General features: G+C 53.7%; 1 pseudogene; it reads left to right on the top strand.

The window, feature by feature from the left end:
• Nucleotides 1-5,924: 5,924 nt before the first annotated feature.
• Nucleotides 5,925-6,889, top strand: LOC105713615 (myosin light polypeptide 6-like; annotated as a pseudogene).
• Nucleotides 6,890-15,021: the final 8,132 nt, after the last annotated feature.

The raw sequence follows: 15,021 nt of genomic DNA, 5'->3' as shown, positions 1-15,021 counted from the left end.
CACAGCTCACTGCAGGGTTCCTCAAGGGATCCTCCCACTTCAGCCTATTGAACAGCCAGAAGCATGCACCACCACACCCAGCTATCTGTCTATTTATTTAGTAGAGATGGGGTCTCACTATGTTACCCAGGCTGCTCTCAGACTCCTGGCTTCAACAATCCTCCCGCCTCAGCCTCCCAAAATGCCGGGATTAGAGGCGTGAGCTGCCCAGCTCTGCACACTTACTAAAAATGAATTGTCATGCACCTCGTCATTTACAATTGGATGGCTCCTTCAGCGTCACTTTGAGCTTTTACGTCACCCCCAAATATTATGTTCGTCTCAATGGTGTGAAACGTCTCTGACAGACCAGTCTGGAAAACAAAATTACAGTTAGCTGTGTGTGGTGGGTCACACCTGTATCTCAGCTACTCAGGAGGCCTAGGTGGGAGGCTCACTTGACCCCAGGAAGTCGAGGCTGCAGTGAGCCACGGACATGCCCCCTGCACTCCGGCCTGGACAAGAGAGAGCCTTTCTTCATTAGAATCTATGACCACTGAGCCCTGAGCCAAGCCCCTGGAGAGCTGCAGGTGTATAGACACTCAGAGCAACATTTGAAGGGAGCTGGAAGTCAGCCACCCACCCTCAGTAAATGAGCCCTTGTTATATGCGTAGATTATTTCATTAACCAAAACCGGCCACAAGGTAGAGATGACTGACATCCCATTTTACCTTTCAGGAAACTGAGGCACAGCTGACCACCCTGTCTCATCTGCCAGCACAAGGGGCGGCAGAGGCAGGCAGCCTGGCTCCGAGCCAACACGACCACAGCACAGCAGCGTCTCCTGACCTGGTAATGGGGGTGGTGATTAGGAAAGAGACTCGTGGTGAGCCAAGATGCCATTGCACTCCTGCCTGGGCGACAGAGCGAGACTCCATCTCAAAAAAACAAGAAAGGAAAGAAAGAGACGCGGATCCTTAGTCTTCTCAGTGAAAAACTCGGGGCAGGGGGAGATTCTGACCTGGAGTAGTATTTGTCCGGAGAGGGGATTTCTGTACGAAATGAAAAGAGGAAAAGTCGTTTGTTTGTTTTGTTTTGTTTGAGGCAGAGACTTGCTCTGTCGCCCAGGTTGGAGTGCAGTGGCACGATTTTGGCTCACTGAAGCCTCCACCTCCTGGGTTCCAGTGATTCTCCGGCCTCATTCAGCCTCCCCGAGTAGTTGGGATTACAGGCGCCCACCACCACACCCGGCTAATCTTTGGATTTTTAGTAGAGATGGGGTTTCCTTGTTGGCCGGGCTGGTCTTGAACTCCTCATCTCAAGTGATCCACCCGCCTCAGCCTCCCAAAGTGCTGGGATTATAGGTGTGAGCCCCCACGCCTGGCCTTTTTGGTAGTTGATGTCCACGGTGTGTATAAGCCTGGGAAAGGGGCTCCCTCTTCTTATTCGCTCTAATTCTCAGCCTGAACTGCCGACATCTGGCCTCACAGATAAGCAAATGGAGCCTGAGAGGTGATCCCGAGGCCAAATGGCAGATTGCCGCCCTCCTCCACACCCAGGAGAGGGCTTTCCAGTTCCGAGAGGCCTCACTCGACAACTTTCCCATCCAGCCCTGCCCAAGGCCCACGGGGCCCAGTCTGGCTCAAAGCAAGTCAGGGGAGAGGCTGGGCACGGCTGGCAGCAAGGAGGGCCGTGGAGCGGCTGGGGCTGGACGCTGAGTCGTGCAACTGCCAGGGGAGCTGAGAGCCAAGGCTCAGCCTGTGACCTTGAGCAAGGACATCATCTGTTTGCTTTTAGTTTCTTTTTTTGTAAAATGAGGAGGTTCCCACCCAGACTCCCTGATCTCCAAGAGGATGCCAAGAGCCAGGGGTCCTCGGGGTAATTCAGGCATTTTTAAAAGCTCAAAGACAACTCTATATCTCAGATGTAAACATTTACCAAAACGAAAGATAATAACTTTTCTGGATACACAAACTCCAGCATGTGAACACTAATCTCTTGTTTTGTTTTTTTTTTGAGACAGAGTCTCACTCTTTTTACCCAGGATGGAGTGCAGTGACGTGGTCTTGGCTCACTGCAACCTCTGCCTTGTGAGTTCAAGTGATTCTCCTGCCTCAGCCTCCTGAGTAGCTGGGATTACAGGCACGTACCACCACACCTGGCTCTTTTTGCATTTTTAGTACAGACAGCATTTGTCCATGTTGGTTAGGCTGGTCTCAAACTCCCGACCTCAGGTGATCTGCCCACCTCAGCCTCCCAAAGTGCTGGGATTACAGGCGTGAGCCTCTGCGCCCAGCATCTGCACTATTAATATTTAATCTGTTCTTCTTTTTTCTTTTCTTTCTTTCTTGAGATGGGGTCTTGCTATGTTGCCCAGCCTAGTCCCAGGCTCAAGTGATCCTCCCACCTCGCCCGGCCGTGAACACTAATCTCTATTGGATAGATGTTAAATATTTTTGGTTAATATGTAATAGGAAAACAATGAAAACAAAGGCATTTTTTTCTAGGAGACACGTTATTTTTTAAACATAGACTTCTACAGAGGCAAAAATGATAAACAAGATCTTTCACAGCAAAGACATTAGAAACCCTGGGTGCACTAAGACCTCCCTCCTGGAAATGATTCTTGACAAACTGAGTTCAGTCTGGAGGTGCTAAGTCATATGAAAGTTGCCATCTGTCAGAGACGTTTGAACCACAGCGACTCCATCTTGAATAGGGGCTGGGTAAAAGGCTGAGATCTAAGGCATTCTGAGTCACAGGATGAGACAGGAGGTCAGCACAAGATACCGGTCATAGAGACCTTGCTGATAAAACAGGCTTCAGTAAAGAAGCCGGCTAAAACCCACCAAAACCAAGATGGTCACGAGAGTGACCTCAGGCCACCTTCACTGCTACACTCCCACCAGTGCCACAATAGTTTATGAATGCCATGGCAACATCAGGAAATTATCCTATATGGTCTAAAAAAAGGGAGGCATGAATAATCCAGCCCTTGTTTAATATATCATCAAGACATAACCAGAAAAATGGGAGAGCAGCCAGCGCAGTGGCTCACGCCATCAACTGAGGTCAGGAGTTCGAGACCAGCCTGGCCTACATGGTGAAACTTCGTTTCTACCAAAAATACAAAAATTAGCCAGGCATGGTGGCACGTGCCTGTAGTCCCCGCTACTTGGGAGGCTGAGGCAGGAGAATCGCTTGAACCCAGGAGACGGAGGTTATAGTGAACCCAGATAGTGCCACTGCACTCCAGCCTGGTGACAGAATGAGACTCCATCTTAAAAATGGGCAACTGGCAGTCCTCGGGGCTGCTCTGTCTGTGGAGCAGCCATTCTTGGTTCTTTCATTTTCCTAATAAACTTGCTTTCACTTTGCGGACTTGCCCTGAATTCTCTCTTGTGTAAGAGCCCACCTCTCTTGGGGTCTGGATCCGAACCTGTTTCCTGTAACACATCCATCCCCCATCCCAGGGGTCAGCAGAGAGTAGAGAGCGGCTCCCACGCAGAGCCCTGGAGAGGAGCCTGGCCTCATCAGCCTGGAGGTCAAAGTCAAGGTCACAAGAGCGGGCCAACACCAGCAGGTGGGTAAGTGTCCACACAGAGTAGAAGCCCTGTGTGTGAGTCCAGCCCCCAGCTCCCCCTGCAAAGTAACCGCACTGTGAGGTGGCCGCGTGGTGGAGACTGCGGACCCGCTCAAAGCCCAGCGCAGGACCTGGGCAGGCGGGCACTGTCAGCTGTCGTCCGAGCTTTGCACCCTCTCAGCGAGTGTCAGAGTCTGAGGGGCTCCAAGGTCCTGGCTGAGGGAGGAGCAGAGACAGAGACCCAGCGGAGGCTGTTGGGGTACAGCCCGAGATTGCCCTCTTCGGGCACCCCAGCCAGTCTGAGCAGGCGGGGTATGCCACCCCACGCTTCTAGCCTCCAGCCTTTGCTCAGCGCCTGGGTCTGAGGCTCACCTACCAGTCCCTGTCCCCTCTGGTGTCTTTCATGGGGTTACGACACCCCACATGCCCCGCTCCGGGCACCCAAACCCCACTCAGTGTCCACCACTGGAGGCCTTCGTGACTCAGGGGCCTGCCAAGGAGACCTCATCCTCCCCCTGCTTAGAAATGCGGCTTTAATCAGAGACCTCCCGGGCCCACGCCCTATCTGCAGGCAAGGGCAGAGTCTGTGTTTCCAAACTGAAGGCCCATCCACGGGTCCCTTAAATTCACTAAAGCCTCCTCATGAAGGCGGGAGCCACTGCCCCGAGGAGGCTCCTGCCACAGGGAAGAGGACAGGCCCACTTCAACTCGCCAGCGAGGTATTTCCCTCTTAGAAAACACGGGGTAATGCCATCTCTCAAAAGGAGGCCTCCCTTCCTCCCAGACGCCCGCACACCGCGACTCACGCCACGTGCACACGAGAAAGCAAAAACTTTAGTTTTCTCTTTTACACAAATATTTTTTCAAGGCTCTGGAGTTAAAAAACAAAAGAAAACATACACACGGTTTCTGAAACTTCACGGCCAGGCGCGGTGGCTCACGCCTGTCATCCCAGCACTTGGGAAGGCCGTGTTAGGCAGATCGCCTGAGGTCGGGAATTCAAGGCCAGCCTGGCCAACATGGTGAAACCCCGTCTTAACTAAAAGTGCAAAATTAGCCAGGCATGGCAGTGGGCACCGGTAATCCCAGCTACTGGGGAGGCTGAGGCAGGAGAATTGCTTGAACCCAGGAGGCTGAGGTTGCAATGAGCCGAGATCACACCACTGCACCCCAGCCTGGGCAATGGAGCAAGACTCCGTCCCAAAAAAAAGAACAAAAATTCACCTGTTCAGATTTGGAGTTTATTTGTTTTGAGACAGGGTCTCGTTCTGTCAGTCAGGCTAGATTGCAATGGTGTGATCATGGCTCACTGCAGCCTCGAGCTCCTGGGCTCAAGTGATCCTCCTGCCTCAGCCTCCTCAGTAGCTGAGACTACAGTTGTGAGCCATCATGCTCGGCTAAATTTTGTTTTTTTCAGTAGAGACAGGGTCTCACCATGTGGCCAGGCTGCTCCTGAACTCCTGGGCGTAAGTAATCCTCCCACTTTGGCGTCCCAACAGATTTGTTTAGTTTTGTTTTGTTGTTGAGACAGAGGTTCGTTCTTGTCCCCCAGGCTGGAGTGCAATGGCATGATCTCAGCTCACTGCCACCTCCGCCTCCCAGACTGAAGCGATTCTCCTGCCTCTGCCTCCTGAGTAGCTGAGATTACAGGAGTGTGTCATCACCCCCGGTTAATATTGTGTTTTTAGTAGAGGCGGGTTTTCACCACGTTGGCCAGGCTGGTCTCCAACTCCTGACCTCAGGTGATCTGCCTGTCTCGGCCTCCCAAAGTGCTGGGATTACAGACATGAGCCACTGTGCCTGACAGACTTGGGTTTTTTGTTTATTTGTTTTTGAGACAGAGTTTTGCTCTTGTCACCCATGCTGGAGTGCAGTGGCATGATCTCGACTCACTGCAACCTTTGCCTCCCGGGTTAAGCAATTCTCCTGCCTCAGCTTCCCAGGTAAACTGGGATTACAGGCGCCTGCCATCACGCCTGGCTAATTTTTGTATTTTTAGTAGAGACAGTGTTTCACCATGTTGGCCAGGCTGGTCTCGAACTCCTGACCTCAGGTGATCCGCCCGCCTGGGCCTCCCAAAGTGCTGGGATTACAGGCGTGAGCCACCGCGCCTGGCGATTTGGTATTTTAAATGCACACAGGAGAACCCAGCATCTCACAGATCCAATATACCACCCGGTTCCTGAGAAACAGGGAAATGAGAGGCTCGAGCACTGTTGTTGGTGCGGCCAAGGAAGCCTCCAGAAAAAAGCCCAGCAACGTAGCATGAAAGGGAGTTTCCTCAGAAGGCTACTCGGTGCCTTCGGCAGGGCGATGTAGGCACAGACTAGATCACGATGTGATTTGACTGGGAATAAACTATTTCAAGGAGCCATTTCTGCAGAAACAGGTCCCGCAGAGCTGAGCAGTCAAGATGTGTGACTTCGCCGAGGACATCGCAGAGTCCAAGGAGGCCTTCCGACTGTGAGGCTGAACAGGTGATGGCAAGGCCCTTACATTCCATGTGGGGGACGTGATGAGGGCCCTGGGCCAGAGCCCCACTGACGCGGGAGTGGCCGTGAACAAACCTGTCAAATGAACGCCAAACTGGGAAGGAAGGGGCTTTTCATCCGGCCTGGAGTCAGCCGACTCACATCTCAAGAACCAAGCTCCCCAACTAGAAAATCCCGGCCTCTTTTAAAGGCTCACAATCAGAGGGTACACGTGAGAGGGTCGTGATTGATGAGGTAAGCGAGGGGCAGGTGACTTAGGCGGGGTCTAATCGTGATTAAACAAGAACAATGCCTTCCGGGGAAGAGTCCTCCACGCCACGCCTGTGATCCACAGACAAGGTAGGAACTGGGGCGCGGGTGGAGCGGGGTCAGGGTTGGTCTTTAAGCTTCAGGTCTGGCTAGTGGCCCCGGGTTTGTCTCCTCCGCTGACCTTGCCTTTTACTTCTCTTTTTGAAATGCAAGGCTAAGGGGAAGTGGTTTTAGAAGCTTAAGAGAAAGGGGTCTCCTTCCTCATCACCAACACGAGGCGCTCGTTGTCCTGGGGAACCCCAAGAGCGAAGAGATGCACGTGAAGGTGCTGGGCTGTGAGCACTCCCTGCCCAAGCTGCAGACGGCGGCCAAGAACCAGGGTGCCTGTGAGGATTATGCTGAAGGACTTCAGGAGTTTGACAAGGGAGGAAATGGCGCCGTCCTGGGTGCTGAAATCCAGCATGTTCTTGTCACACTGGATGAGAAGATGACAGAGGAGGAAAGAGAGACGCTGGTGGCGGGCATGAGGACAGCAATGGATGTGTCAACCCTGAAGCGCTCTTCCGCCTGGGGCTGAATGGCTGAGGGCCTTCCCAGACTCCCCAGAGCCCCGGCCTTTCCCTGGGTAACATCTCGTGTCCAGCCTGAGGCTCCCCAGGGCCTCTGGTCGCAGCGCCTTTCCCATCTTGTCTGTCTAAGATGATGTTTGCCGACAGCATCCATCAAATAAACTTGCTCTCTGCGCACCGGCTCCCCCCTAAAAAAACCTCGAGGCTGGGCACAGTGGCTCACACCTGTAATCCCAGCACTTTGGGAAGCTGAAGCGGGCAGATCATTTGAGATCAGGAGTTCAAGACCAGCCTGGTCAACATGGTGAAACCCATCTCTACAAAAATACATTAGCTGGGCAGGGTGGCAGGTGCCTGAACTCCCAGCTATTCAGGACGCTGAGGCGGAAGAATTGCTTGAACTGGGAGGCAGAGGTTGCAGTGAGATGAGATTGTACCACTGCACTCCAACCTGGGCGACAGAGCGAGACTCCATCTCAAAAAAAATGCAAAACTCCAAATAACAGAAGAGTTACTTCCGGGAGAAAGAGAATGTTAGATGGTGACACTCAGACCACGCCCCTCCTGCCTGGGGCCGCCGCAGAGGAAGGCACCACACAGGCCATAAACACAAGCCAGCGTCGCTTCTTGGAAAACACTAGAAGAGGAATCAGGGCCTTTCCCTCGCTTTCAGTTCTCTTCTGGTTAATTTCCTAATGTCCCTGGTCCTGTCATTACACTAAAAATCAGCCCCTCCTTCAGCGTCAGACTCAACCCGGGCTCGTAAAATTCATGTTTTTGTTCTTTTCTACCAGGGCTGGGAGGACGCAGTCTCCGGTGCCCACCCTCTGAGTGCAGTGCAGCGAGGGGTGGGAGGCATGGGTTCTCCTGCCACCACAAGCCCCCTCTGCCTCTGGACACAGCCCTGTGGGGGGGTGGCCAGGCTGGAGGAGGAGTCTGTGCGCTTGCTGTCACTGTGGGGGTTCTGCTGGGGGCAGATCGTCTTGTTCGGAGCCTCTGCTTTCTGCATGGTCAAAGGCGGCGGTGGGCACTGCCCGGCTGGTCTCATGGGTCTCTGCGAGGATCAGGTGAATTTGAACTGGGGAAAGCCACTGACAAGCTTCTCTGAAGTTCTGTCCCTGAGTCTTCCCTCTACAAATCCACCTCCCTGGAGGCCTTTACTCAACAGGGCTGTACCTGGCAACCCCACCCAGGCCCTGTCACAGGAGCCCTGCCCTGCCGTGGCCCTGTTGTGCACCCAGCCTGAGAAGCGCCTGTCTCCCAGAAGGCTCCACAGCGCGGAGCAGACTCCTGACAGCAGGGAGACCCCTCTGGCAGTGCGGGCCACAGGGACAAGGGTTTTCTCAGCCTCGTTGACGTGCTGGACTTGTTTCCTGGGCTGCTGTGCACAGCACGCAGGCTGCAGTGCCTCGGCCGCACACACGGATCCTCTCACATCCTGGGGCTGGACGTCCAAGATCAAGGCGCTGGCAGGACTGGTTCCACGGAGGGCTCTCCTTGGCATGTAGATACCGCCTCCTCCCTGTGTCCTCACAGGGCCATCCCTCTGCGTGTGTCTGTGTATTCATCTGCTCTTCTTACAAGGACACCAGTCAGATGGGATCAGGGCCCACCCTAGTGACCTCAAGTTACTCAGTCACCTCCGCGAGGACCTCCTCTCCAACGCAGTCCCCTTCTGCAGTGCGGGGGGTTGGGGCTTCGACACGTCAATCTGGGGGCGGCATGCCCACCCAAACGCTCAGCCCATAACAAGTGCAGCCTCTTTCTCTTCCTCTCTCTCTTTCTGCAGTACACTCGAGTGACTTATGTAACGCTGAAAGGCACGCTGCGGTAACACACGCCTTACAGATGCAAAGCTGCCAGGCTGCCAGGAGGAAGGCCCGCATCTGGAGCCCCTGGCGTGCGTGGAGCGGTTCAGGTGCTGACTGGCCGGATGGACGAGGGACACGGCTCGCTCACTTCTCTGTTGGTTGCAGCTGGGACTCAGGTTCCTGCCACCTCTTGGGGAGGGAATTTGGAATCTTGTAGGAAAGAGAAGATAAGAGCGCGCGTGGGAACATTGTGACGTGCGGGAGTGTTTCTCCGGGCGGTTCACAGAATCCCCTTCCGGAGGAAGCACCCCAGCCCTTCACCAACCCTGCCAATCAGAACCAGGGGGAAGCACCACCAGCATCACCGTGGTCGTCATGACAACAGCCCCCGTTCATTGCCTGCTATACCCGTGCAGCAGAAGCACCTTGCCTGAGGCCACACATCTGCAGGGAGTAAAAGCTCAGTCCCTTTAGCTGGAGAGCTTCTCTGCACAACCCCTTACAAATAATTGGAACCACATAGGAGGGGCAGGCCAGGCGTGGTGGTTCACACCTGTAATCCCAGCACTTTGGGAGGCAGAGGATGGCGTGAGTCCAGGAATTCGAAACCAGCCTGGGTAACATGTCAAGATCCCATTTCTACAAAAAATAAAACATCAGCCAGGCATAGTAGCATGTACCTGTAGTTCCAGCCACCCAGGAGGCTGGGATGGGAGAACCACCTGAGCCTGGGGAGGCTGAGGCTGCAATGAGCCCTGATGGTGCCACTGCACTCCAACCTGTCTCACAAAAAATTAAAATTAAATGGCCAGGCATGGTGGCTCACGTGTGTAATCCCAGTACTTTGGGAAGCCAAGGCAGGTGGATCACGAGGTCAATAGATGGAGACCATCCCGGCCAGCATGGTGAAATCCCATCTCTACTAAAATACAAAAAATTAGCCAGGCGTGGGGGCACACACCTGTAGTCCCAGCTACTCAGGAGGCTGCCGCAGGAGAATCCCTTGAACCCAGGAGGTGGAGGTTGCAGTGAGCCTCGATCGCACTCCAGCCTGGCAACAAAGCAAGACTCTGTCTAAAAAACAAAGAAAATTAAATAGGAGGGACAGCCCATCCTTCCCCCAGCCTCAGTTAAAGCTGTCAGGGACCATTGGTTACACAGAGACTTTGATCAGAGAGCTGTTGGGAGGGAATAGGCGTGGAAGTCTCAGCAGGTGGGAGGCCCCTGGATGTTCTCAGAGCTCCTCCCTGCCCCACCGGTCCAGATGTGCTGATTCCTGGTCTGCAAACTGGATGCTTTCCCATCTCCCAGGAATAACCACAAGCCTCTGGCCCGGTCCGCAGCCCCCTCTCTGCGATGGCCAGGTCCCTGCCAGGTCACCCAGCTTCCCAGCCTTGTTTGACCTCTGGAGGGACTCAGAATCAGAATTGACAGCAGAGTCGTTGTGACGGTAAAATGCTAAACGAATGTGAAGCACCTATCGCTGTGGGCCGAGGAACCCGGGTGAACTCCAGCTCCCCGCGCCCCGCCAGGGCCGTGCAAGTGGAAGTGGCCATGCCGTCCACAAAGGAAGCTTTCTCCTCGGGGGTCCAGTAGATCCCAGGCGTGGATGATTGTCACGGCACACACCAGCCCAGCTGGGACACGCACAAACGCCAGACGGTCTGTAACTGAACTCTGATGAATACACACAGCAGGCAGCCTGCTGAGAGGCAAGCCATTTCACAGCAAACCAGGTAACCGTTTATTCTATAACCTGAATAATGAAGAGGTCATAGTTTAGGTGAAATTTTAAAATGTCTGTCCTGAGAAGGGTTCAGTTCGGATGTGCACAATTCCCCTGTGGTCCGGTTGCCAATACCAACTGCCTGCACCTCCCAACAGCCCCCCCGGACCAGTGAGTGCAGAGTCTGCTCACGAGGTGGGGCCTTGCCCCCTTCCGAAGCTTGTGGGGTCCCAGCTGGCTTCGCTGGGCCTGTCCCCATCTCCTTCCACAGACCCATGCTCGTGACTGGGCATTTGCCCTGGTCTTTGATGTGAACCTCAAATATCTGAGACAAGTCTCAGTCAGTTTAGTAAGTTTAGTTTTCCAAAGTTAAGGACGCACACCTGTGGCACAGCCTTAGGAGGACGTGGTGACGTGTGCCCAGGGTGGTCGGCGCACAGCTCCGTTTTACACGTTAGGGAGGCGCGAGGCATCAACTCTGTCCCCACCCAACTCTCCTCTCGAATGGCAAGCCCCATAATCCCCGTGCGTCTGGGTCGAGGCCTGGTGGGGGGTGACTGGGTCACGGGGGTGGTCTCCACTGTGCTGTCCCCGTGATAGTGAGGGGTTCTCATGAGACCTGATGGTTTTATCAGGGGCTCCTCCACCTTCACTCACCACTCTCTCCTGCTGCCACCACGTAAGACATGCCCCTGCCCCTTCCACCACGACTGTAAGTTTCCCGAGGCCTCCCCAGCCCTGCAGAACTATGAGTCAATTAAACCCGTTTTCTTTTTTTTTTTTGATACGGAGTTTCGCTCTTGTTACCCAGGCTGGAGTGCAATGGCACGAGCTCGGCTCACCGCAACCTCCGCCTCCTGGATTCAGGCAATTCTCCTGCCTCAGTCTCCTGAGTAGCTGGGATTACAGGCACACGCCACCATGCCCGGCTAATTTTTTGTATTTTTAGTAGAGACGGGGTTTCACCGTGTTGACCAGGATGGTCTCGATCTCTTGACCTCGTGATCCACCTGCCTCGGCCTCCCAAAGTGCTGGGATTACAGGCGTGAGCCACCGCGCCCGGCCCCCCATTTCTTTGTAAATGACCCAGTCTCAGGGATGTCTTCATAGCAGGGTGAACACGGACTAATACAGATGTGCTTTGGTTAGGTCTGGAAAGAGGGCAGCGTGACGCAGGGGGGGCCTTTCACAGGTGGGGGAGAATCACGTGTGCACTGACCTCAGTGGGCAGAGGGTGACTTTGAATAGAACGGGAGGCAGGATTGCCCCACGCAGTTCCCTGCTTGATGTTTCCCTTCGGTATAAATAACTTAGTGATTTTGGGGTCCCAAGGTTCATTTTCCTTTCACATTGAGTAACATTAGTCAATAAAACAGGGGCTAGTGTTCACTAAGTGCTTCTAAAGTGCCCCCAAACAGGTGGGTGTGCCCTTCCAAACACTGGTATGAACAGGTGGGCATGCCCTCCAAACACTGGTGTGCTGGACTGCATCCCAGCCATACCACGCCCTTCCTGGCTACGCCTGTTCCAGGGTGCTGCATGGGGCCCGCAGCTCCAGCCCCTCACAGAGGTTCTGTTCCCTCTCTGGCTGAAGCTCCTGCAGCCACGTTCCTGCCATCCACCTGTGGCCCCTCCCCATCCCCATCAGATGCGTTACTGGGGCACACATACCACCTTTCCTCAAAAGGGGCCTTCCAGGTAGCCGACTCCCACCTCAGGTGCAGCTCCACAGCCCCCTGGCCCTGCCAGTTCCTAGCTATGGTCAGTTGTGGTGTGGCAGTGCCAGGTGTGGTGGCACACGTCTGTTGTCCCAGCTACTCAGGAGGCTGAGGCGGGAGAATCACTTGAACCCAGGAGGTGGAGGTTGCAGTGAGCTGAGATCACGCCACTGCACTCCAGCCTGGGCGGCAAGAGGGAAACCCCATCTCAAAAAAAAAGAGAGAAGGAAGGAAGGAGAGAGAGAGAGAAAGAAAGAACCAAAGAAAGAAAGAAAAAGAGAGAGAGAGAGAAAGGAAGGAAGGAAGGGAAAAAGAAAGAGAGAGGAGGTTGCAGTGAGCTGAGATTGCGCCACTGCACTCCAGCCTGGGCAATAAGAGCGAAACTCCGTCTCAAAAAAAAAATAAAAATAAAAACAAATAAATAAATTAATAATTAAACCAATTAAGATACATAGGATACTTGTATTAAAAAGCATTCCTTAACTTTAAAATGGGCCTAGCAAAAGAAAACATATTAATAAAAGTGGTAAAGAAACAATTAAGTTTAAGAAACATGCTTCGGCCAACCGGGTGTGGTGGCTCACGCCTGTAATCCCAACAGTGTGTTTAAGACAGGAAGATCACTCGAGGCAAGGGTTCGAGGTCAGCCTGGTCAACATGGTAACACCCGGTCTCTACAAAAAATGTAAAAATTACCTGGACATGGTGGTCCAGGCCTGTAGTCCCAGCTACCCTCAGGAGGCTGAGGTGGGAGGATCCCATAAGCGTGGGAGGCTGAGGCTGCAGAACACTGCTTAAAGGAAAGTGGGCACATTTCCTTTGTATAATTACCAGCCATTCTTTTTTTTTTTTTTTTTGAGACACTTGTCACTCCTGTCACCCAGGCTGGAGAACAGTGGCACAATCCCGGCTCACTACAGCCTCAACTTCCCTATCTCAGGTGATCCTCCCACCTCAGCCTCCTGCGTAGCTGGGATTATAGCCACATGCCACCACACCCGGCTAATTGTTTGTATTCTTAGTGGAGATGGGATTTTACCATGTTGCCCAGGCTGGTCTCAAACTCCTGGACTCAGGTGATCCACCCGCCTTGGCCTGTCAAAGTGCTGGGATTACCGGCGTGAGCCACCACGCCTGGCCCATTCTTAAGAACACACCCAATCTGATCCTTGATTGGCCTTGGCTTGCGCTGACGTGGCATTTGGAAAGGCTTTCCACCTGCGTCTCCACATCCCACCATGTTCCAGAATCCAGTTCAGAGATGCGTGCTGGAGAAGCATTCCTGAGCGAGGAACACAGACTCCCTCCTGGGATCCCGGGATCCGCCGGCCGCCAGCTTGTCCTCGGAACCCCGTGGCAGGTTTGCGCATTTTCTCTCTTTATACCACTTTTGACCGCAATTTCATATAGACTGAAAGCAAACAGTAGGCCTTTGATTTATGTCTCTGGTGTTTAGGGACGATCAGAAAGTGCGCACGGTGATTCCACCTTCCTCTGCATTTGTTACCCATGGCTGCGTTACAAATCACTCCAACACTTAGAAACTGAAGACGGCAAACGTCGTTCGCGCAATTTCTGTGAGTCAGGAGCGGGGGAGCTGCGTGGAGGAAGATGCTGCTCAGGGTCCCTGGTGAGGCTGCACCAGGCTGTTGGTTAGGCTGGGGCTGCTGTCCGAACAGGGAGGACGCATGCCAAGCTCCCGTGTGTGGTTGCTGGGATGCCTCGGTTCCTCACTGGTTGTTAGATGGGTTCCCTCTTGAAGACCTGAGGTTAATCCTTCAGTGTCCTTTGCTCAGGACAGAGCTCGCTGGTGGGTAATGCTGGCTTTGGGGAGCGTCTTTTTGCCATCTCAGATCTGAAACCACTCGCTTCACCACCCACTGACTTACAGGCTGTGCCCCTAGCGGTGGGTGAGCCCGCAGGAGCGGGGGCCAAGCCTGGCCTGGTCTCAAACTCCTGACCTCAGGTTATCTGCCCGCCTCAGCCTCCCAAAGTGCTGGGATTACAGGCGTGAGCCACCGCGCCCAGCCTCCAGAACACTTTCATCACCCCAGAGGGAGACCCCACCCCACGAAACACCCCCGACCCCTGCCTCTGCCAACCTCCCCACTGCATCTGTCTCTAGGGAATGAGATGGGGCAGGTTGAGATTCCAAAGAAGGAAGCCCTGGACACCAGGGTGAATCATCAGAGCATTTAGCAAAGGGATCTACGCACGGAGGTCAGAAAAGGGAGAGGCCGTACCCGGGTCTGTCCATAACAAGGGGTCGGGCGATCGCGTCGATGTGAGGCCTTAAGGAATTTGGCTCGGGCTGGGGCTGATTTCTATGTGTTCAGCAACGTGTTTGACTTTTTCGTGTTCTGAACAACAGCCTCAATGCCTTTCTTAGTGCCTGACAATACTCAAAGCCCAGCTTGGGTTCGGGCCTACAGGGAAACCCTGCAGCTGGCTGGGCTGCAGAGGGGCCAGGGCAAAGAAAGAAAGCGGGGTGTGGGAAAACATAGGAACCTACGATGGGCATTTAGGGTATCTCCAGGGTCCTTCGCTCAGACGGTGCTGTCAGGAACAGGCTGCGTGTCTATTCACCGCACATTCCTGCGGAAATTTCTCCAGGATTCTCCGCAGGGTTGGAGCTGCCGGGAGACAAAACACGTGTTGACCTGTGCTGTGCTTCTTATCACTTGCTTCGAGTATCTTCCAATTTCCCTCAGGCTCTCTGCTTTGAGCTTTGTTATTTAGAAGCACATTTTTAAATTTCCAAATATATGTAGAGTTTCCAAAGTTAACTTTTTGGTTTTGATTTCTGAAATTATATGCAGTCAGAAAATATGTGATGCGTATGACTGGAATGTGGCCCTTTTTCCACGGGCACCGTGTGGGTTTGGAGAGGCAG

Source organism: Aotus nancymaae, unplaced genomic scaffold (assembly GCF_030222135.1).
Source record: "Aotus nancymaae isolate 86718 unplaced genomic scaffold, 86718_ANA_hifiasm-v0.15.2.pri h1tg000022l_1, whole genome shotgun sequence".
Taxonomy (NCBI): Eukaryota; Metazoa; Chordata; class Mammalia; order Primates; family Aotidae; genus Aotus; species Aotus nancymaae.
The sequence above is the reverse complement of the archived record's forward strand: the minus strand, read 5'-3'. Positions and strand labels throughout refer to the sequence as shown.